Source organism: Rhincodon typus, chromosome 29, assembly GCF_021869965.1.
Source record: "Rhincodon typus isolate 14 chromosome 29, sRhiTyp1.1, whole genome shotgun sequence".
NCBI classification, from domain to species: domain Eukaryota; kingdom Metazoa; phylum Chordata; class Chondrichthyes; order Orectolobiformes; family Rhincodontidae; genus Rhincodon; species Rhincodon typus.
This window is the reverse complement of record NC_063360.1, coordinates 6,908,374-6,914,543: the sequence shown is the minus strand read 5'-3', so window position 1 is coordinate 6,914,543 and position 6,170 is coordinate 6,908,374. Positions and strand designations below refer to the sequence as shown.

At 43.6% G+C, this 6,170-nt stretch overlaps 1 long non-coding RNA gene across 1 annotated transcript in view; it reads left to right on the top strand.

The window, feature by feature from the left end:
- Positions 1–6,170, top strand: part of LOC125486490 — a 42,089-nt gene that overhangs the window by 16,128 nt on the left and 19,791 nt on the right. Inside the window, exons 3-4 of the long non-coding RNA XR_007265155.1 lie at positions 2,722–2,766; positions 3,832–3,919. This is a non-coding gene — a long non-coding RNA (uncharacterized LOC125486490). The remainder of the gene's footprint in view (positions 1–2,721; positions 2,767–3,831; positions 3,920–6,170) is intronic.

The window sequence follows — 6,170 nt, the reverse complement described above, 5'->3', positions numbered from 1 at the left end:
GGCCTAGACCCGAAGAAGGGTCTAGGCCCGAAACGTCAGCCTTCCTGCTCCTCTGATGCTGCTTGGCCTGTTGTGTTCATCCAGCTCTACACCTTGTTATCTCACATTTGCTTGGATTTTGTTTTTATTCTTTTACCAACTGCTTTGGTGGGATTTGGACCAGCCTCTCTTGGTCATTCACTTGGGCCTCTGGATTATTAGTTTTCACACAATGAAGGCATCACTGGCGTTTTTATTTATTACCCATCCCTAACTGCCCCTGAGAACTTGGTGGTGAGCAGCCAGCTTGAAAATTGCTCCATTTTCTGTTTGTATAAGTACAGCCACAGTACCATCAGGATTTAGACTCAGCAATAATGAAAGAATGGTGATATTCTTCCAGGACAGGATTGTGCGTGTTTTGAAAGGAATCTTTCAGGTGGTGATGTTCTGATGCATCTACTGGCCTTGTCCTCCTATGTGGTGGGGTTTATGGATTTTGGACATGCTGTTGAAGGAGCCTTAGTGAGTTGCTGCAGTGCATCTTATATGTAGTAGAATGCCCTCACTGTGAAGGTGACAGATGGATCTTTTGGAACAAATGACATTTTACTAATGATACATACAGAATGAATACATTTGGAATAGACAGTCATTCTCGTTAAGTACGGAAGCCTGATCTCTGTGTTCTATGAAGTTCATTATAGAATCCCTACAGTGTGGAAACAGGCCCTTTGGCCCAACAAGTCCACCTCGGTCCTTGGAGCATCCCATCCAGACCCATCCCCTTATTACCCATCCCTGAAAACTACAGGCAATTTAGCATGGCCAATCCTAGTAACCTGCGCATCTTTGGACTGTGTGAGGAAACCGGAGCACCCAGAGGAAACCCACACAAACATGGGGAGAATGTGCAAACTCCACACAGACAGTCGCCTGAGGGTGGAATCGAACCCAGGTCCCTGGTGCTGTGAGGCAGCAGTTGCTAACCACTGAGCCACCACGCCACTTAATTCCACAAGTCAGGTAAATTTGGGACTTTGGACACTTGGATTAAATCATTAACTTCAGTCGTGTCTCTGGGAGCAGTGGGGCTTGGGAATCAGTACACTTTCTCCAAAGTGGTTCATAACACTAATTCTGTTACCAATTCGAACCCTGGCAGAAACATTCATTCACTAAGTGATAAGCTCCTGGTGGGGAATAAAAGACCCCTAAATAAATTCACTGCTATAAATAGATGGCAGGACCTAATTTGAAAGAGTTGGTCCTGATATAGGTTCAGTTAATGTCACCAGGCAGCTTATCCATCATTTAATAATTTCTTCAACCTACTTGCATTTGCCGAGGAGCAGTAATCAGGCTTTGAAGAGCACGTTGATTTATGTTATCCTCTGATGGCCAGTATAGGTGAAAGTTATTGCTTGACCCTGTTTCTCCTTGGGATGACTATACTCTGTTGTGCAATGCTATACTTTTTCATTTCCTTATGATCCATCCCTTGGACTGTGATGACAACCTGAGCGGGGAAGCAGAGGAATTTTTCAAGCATTTTTCATTTAATTAGCCTCATGTTTACTTCGATTTATTTGGCTTTTGAAGGAGATTACATAGTAGGGAATGAGTGATGACAGGGAGGAGATGGGCAGATATAGGGTGGGGGCACTGGAGAAAGAAAGTGTTGACTTCCAATGCTCCAGGCATCAGGATGGGAGACAGGCTGGATGAACCAGCTGGTCACTTTGTGCTCATCAGCTTTGGACGTTCGTATATTCAGTGACACAAAGCCAGGCACGTCTGCCAGGAATCTGCTTCCAGTTTGCGTCAGTGATTTGAGCATAAACATTTTCTGTCTGTTTGCAGTGTGCAATTCTTCACGCAGAGCGCACTTGATACCAACAAGAGTAATTGCCTTGGGTCTAAAATGTTGAGCTGCAAAATTAATGAATTCCTGAGCAATCTCCAAAATATTATCTCTGGCAGCTTCTGGATTTGGATGTTGTGACATGAAGTCAGTATGATTATCAGATCTGCAGCAGTAATGAATAAGCAAGCCAAGAGACTGTCAGGTGTGCAGCTTGGAGAATATCAGAATCAAAGGACTTTGACTAAATTTGCGTTTGTCCTTGCCCTGGCGAACTGAATGAAGAACTGGGACAGAGTTTGGTAGATCTGGTCTTGGAAAGTGATGTCAAGCCTGAATTTGTAACACTCTGTTAATCTCCTCAGGTTCTGGAGTACGTTGATCAGACTCAATTGCTTGATTTATTGGTGTTTATCGTGACAAGTGTGCAAAGCTGGGAGTTTTTTCAACCCCCGCTGCCCACGTTGAGGGTGAACATTTAGGCTGCTATCTCTGTTTTCATCTGTCTCTGCATTGAAGCTTCCTAATCAACTGGGTATTTCCAGCAACTTTTCCCCCACCTAATTCTCCTGTAGAATACGGTGGTGAACCAGCTTCGTAAAGTGCTGCACTCACAGTGCTTTCAGGGTCTTGGAGCACATGGGAGTGTTGCTACCTCTGGGCTAGAAGGCCCAGGTTCAAGACCCACCTGCTCCAGGCATGTGTCATCATATGACTGAACAGATAGATCAAAAATACTTACGTCCATTATGCTGTTAGGGAGGGAGGTCCAGGAGTTTGAAATTAATTTATGGATTACGATGTAGTTCCAAGCCAGGATGGTTTGTGAATTGGAACGAAAATCGCAGATCATACATTTGTTCACCTTGTTCTTCTAGATGGAAGAGGCTGCAGGTCTGGGAGTTGCTGTCAGAGGAACCTTGGTAAGTTGTTGCATTGCATCAAGCAGATGCTACACATTGGATAGAATCTAGTGAATAGCCTTCCCTGCCTGCTGCCAATTAATGCCCTAAAATTGGCCATTATTTACCCAATTAAAGGCCATTCCTGATGCCAGTGCTATTAATCACAACGCTTCCAGGGTTGCTACAGACTCTCAGTGGAGTGGGAGGGGTATCAATGTCTGATCAAAGGGGCCCGGCATTGGGAGGAGCAGGGCCACTAAGAACCAGAATACTGCCTTTGTCGACAAAACCCCTCTTCCTCACAAGCCCCATTGCAGCATCACTCACCTTTGACCTAGGATCTAGTTATGAATGGTACTAGGCCTCGGATACCTGTTATACCAGCAGGAGCTACCATATTCCCAGTGACGCTGCTGTACTAGATCTGTCAGCGTCTGATCAGCCAGACACTCTTGGCAGGCGGGACCTATCCTTGAGCCTGGGGGAAACCCTGGCATCGGTCTGGTAAGTGCCTGATTGGCACAAGGTGCGACAGGACTTTCCTAAAAGCAGTAATGCAAAGGTTATGCTCTCCGTCAGCTCTCAAGTGGCCACTGAGAGTCCCCTCATTTACAAGATTCAGCTTATTGCTCCCTGCACAAGGAGCGAATGTTGAGGGCTGTGAATCAAACAGGCTGCTTTGTCCTGGATGACGTGAACCTGCTTGAGCGTTATTGGAATTGCACCCATCCATTCCATCATACTTGCGTTTTGTTTTTGGAGAGTCAGGAGATGAGTTATTCCTCACAGAAATAGCCAACCTCTGAGTTTCTCATACAGATGCAGTATTTATGTGGCTGGGAGGTTTCTAGTCAATGGTAACCCCCAGGACATTGATGGTGAGATCTTTGATGAAAGTGATGCTATTGAGCAGCAGTAGATGGTTAGATTCTCTCTTGTTGGAGATGGCCATTGCCTGACATATGTTTGCCATGTATCAGCCTTGGCCTTGCTGTGTGCAAGCACAGACTGCTTCATCATATCAGCAGCTGCAAATGAAATGAATGGATCAGCTCATGCCAACCCATGTCCCCCATCCAACAGCCTTTGCCCTCCATGCCATCGTGACCAGTATTCACCATGGACAAACATGAGGAACCATGCTGACAGCAAATGAAATAAAGTCTGAAGTGTAAGTCTGAAGTGTCTATTGATACCACTATTTTAAAGAAAAATACATTGATAAATCTCTATGCATGGCATTTAAATTCCTTTAGCCACTAATTCCTTATAAAAACAGGTATTTGTATTCATAGCTTTACAGCAAAGACTTTATAACCACTCGGAGCTATATGCTGGATACAAAAGGATGGTGTGTAGTTTTGAAGAGCAGATTAAATGGGCATCTAATCATCTGCCTACTTCCACCTCTGTAACATCACCCAACTCTGCTTGGAGCAATAAATCAAATTGCAAATTTACAGGCACTCTGCTACAATAATGATAGGTGTGAAATCCATCATGCAGCACAAATCTGGTAACAATTACCCACAGGCTTATGTCAACAGACAAAGTAAAATAGCAAACACTAATTTCTTATTAACTACATAATGTTTTCTTTTCATTTAAAGCCTTAAATGTTTAAATGCCTTGATAGCTTAATGATTTCAATGATTTTATCCACAGTTTATGCACATTTATGAGTATTTTTAACAATCCCAACAGAGACTTGATCTCTTCCAAAAGACACCAGCATGCTTCCAAAGGGCATAATTATATCTCTTAAAGGCATCGCTCAATCTATACAAAAGGTACCTTACTTCCCCAAAGAAGCACCTTACTTCTCCTTAAGAGTGTCACAAGTTGTGTTTTATAGCTCGCTGTTTAAAGGAAATTGCATTTTTATGGATGCAGCTGCTCTGATGTGCAAACTACAACCGAATCCCATTCCACCCTGGTAACAAATGATGGGTGTGAGTTCAAGGGCAGGCTGTCCTGATTTAAGGTGCCAACATCTCTTTGGCTGAGGAGGAGATCCCCTATGTCCTTGTGAACACTCAGGCCTGAATCAACATGAACATCAAGTTGGTGTTTCATGAAAATATGCATTTTTCATCCTTGTTGGGTACGAATAGATGGTGTGTAGTTCTGAAGAGCTGATAAGTTGGGGATCTAATCATGTGCTTACTTCAATCTCTGTAATGTCACCTAACGCTGCTCCAGCTGAACACATCTGCTGCTGAAAACCTTAGCCCCAGTTTTGTTATCTCTGGATTTGACTATTCCAGGGCCCTCCTGGCTAACTTCCCTCTGCCCACCATAACCTTTAATTCATCTAAACCTGTTACTACCCAAACCCTAACTTGGAGCAAATCTCATTTGTCTAATATCGCCAACTCAATCAGAAAAAAAACTGGATTTTAAAGTTTTTATCATTGTTTTCAAATTTTGCTCTGGACTTGTCTTTATTTCCATGGAGCAGCAGGGTGGCTCAGTGGTTAGCACTGCTACCTCACAGCGCTAGGGACACAAGTTCAATTCCACCTTCGGGTGACTGTCTGTGTGGAGTTTGCACATTCTCCCCATGTCTATGTGTGTTTCCTCCGGGTGCTCTGGTTTCCTCCCACAGTCCAAAGATGTGCAGGTTAGGTGGATTGTCCATGCTAAATTGCCCATAATGTCTAGGGATGTGCAAACTAAATGGATTAGCCATGGGAAATCCAGGGTTATGGGGATAGTATAGTGGGCGTAGGTCTGGGTGTGATGCTCTTCAGAAGTTTGGTGTAGAATCAATGGGCTGAATGGCCTCTATCTGCGCTGTAGGGATTCCTTGCTTCTTTGTAAACTTCTCCAGCTCTACAACTTCTCATGAAACTGTCTAATTCCAGACTCTCAGCCATCTTCAATTTGAGTCACTCTAAAACTCAAGGCCATGCTTTCAGCTTTGGATTTCCCTTATTAACCTCTGCAACCCCCAACTTTTTCTTAAAAACCAAAAGAACTGCAGATGCTGTAAATCAGGAAGAAAAACAAAGTTGCTGGAAAAGCTCAGCAGGTCTGGCAGCATCTGTGAAGAAACAAACGGAGTTAACGTTTCGGGTCTGGTGACCATCCTCAATTTTTTCTTCACCTGTAAGGAGTTCATGAAAACTTACTCCTTTAACCATCCAAATATCTCCTTATTATTAAATTATATTTGATAATACTCCTGTGAAGCACCTTAGGACTTTTTACCACTAAGATGTCATATTATTGTTGTTGTGTATTACCACCTTCACAGTTGGATTCAGTAGGTCCCGTCTCAGGGTCTTGCTGCATGTTGTGTTGTTTTGACTGACTGAATCCATGTGGACATGTACTCAATGAGGCATCCTGCATCTTTGGAGACCTACCACCAGAAGATTGACATCAGCCATTTTGTTTCTGGACATTCAAGAGAATTT